This window comes from Quercus robur, chromosome 3 (genome assembly GCF_932294415.1).
Source record: "Quercus robur chromosome 3, dhQueRobu3.1, whole genome shotgun sequence".
NCBI lineage: Eukaryota > Viridiplantae > Streptophyta > Magnoliopsida > Fagales > Fagaceae > Quercus > Quercus robur.
The window spans coordinates 66,010,736-66,011,922 of NC_065536.1; the positions used below are offsets into that span (position 1 = coordinate 66,010,736).

General features: G+C 26.9%; 1 non-coding gene across 1 annotated transcript; it reads left to right on the forward strand.

The window, feature by feature from the left end:
• The first annotated feature begins 204 nt into the window (after window positions 1–204).
• On the forward strand, window positions 205–276 carry TRNAE-UUC (transfer RNA glutamic acid (anticodon UUC)). Its single transcript has one exon. It is a non-coding gene; the product is annotated as a tRNA-Glu (tRNA).
• The last annotated feature ends 911 nt before the right edge of the window (window positions 277–1,187 follow it).

Consider the following 1,187-nt stretch of genomic DNA (forward strand, 5'->3'; position numbering starts at 1 on the left):
TTATGCACATTCTCCAGGTTTCCAAATTTATTTTTTGAGATACATTTTTTTGTAATATTTTAGCTATTTGTATATAATACAGTTTTTCAATAATAGGGGGAAAAAAGTTGATATTGTATTCACACTAACTTGTATCTACCAATTTGTGAGCTGCTCATGAGAAATAACATAATCCTTAAAATAAATAATTCAATAAACCAATAATCCATTGTCGTCCAGCGGTTAGGATACCTGGCTTTCACCCAGGCGACCCGGGTTCAATTCCCGGCAATGGAATTTTTTATTTTTTCAATAACTCTTTTCGTTCAGAGAGTATTTTAATTTCCTCCAATATTTCACATGAAAATTCATGTAGATAATTGATTAATATTTTTATTTTTGATAATTCAATAGTTGAAAGTGAAGAGACTTGAACCCTGGATGGTGTCCATTTAGCAACAATGGAGTTATTTTATGTCTTAATCACATGAAAGGGTATCCAAAGTATGTTGTTTTTTTTTTTATGAGCGATGAAATTCATAATAACTGAATGTGTGCATGTAATATGCAACTATACTTTTGTGAGTTATTAAAAAAAATTTATGAACTGACTCAATTGAGTGATTGTCTTTGGTGGTGGTGTCTTAATTTTTTCAATTGAATGTGACCCATTAATTTACTTGTTTGTCCTCCTTATTTTATGTTTTTAAAACTTTTTTAACTATTTAGCAAGGTCAAATTTGGCAAGACATTAAATTGGACAGCAAATCCTTCATGCTCCTTTATTTATCTATTTATTTTTAATTCTTTACTCTCTATATCATGTATTGCTAAATGATAAGTTTGAATCATTTAAAAATTTGTAGTTAGAACATCAAACAAAAAATTTTATAGTTAGATGTGTGCTAAGAACTTGGACTTTTTTTAAAAAAGTAATTCGACGTAGTTTTTAAAGGTCAAGAGATAATTTTGACTAAATTTTGGTTTAGTGATAAAATCACTTTTTAATTCTCTGTTTGACTTTTTCAAAAAAGCCAATTTAACTAAAGGGTAAGGCTATTTTAAAAACTTCTTAATTCAGTTGATTTTTTACTGACTTTGTTATATTTGTTGTCAAATAAAAGTAATCCAATTATGCAAATCTAATACTCATATATATATATATATATATAACATAATATACATTTTAAACATTCTAACATTTTCTT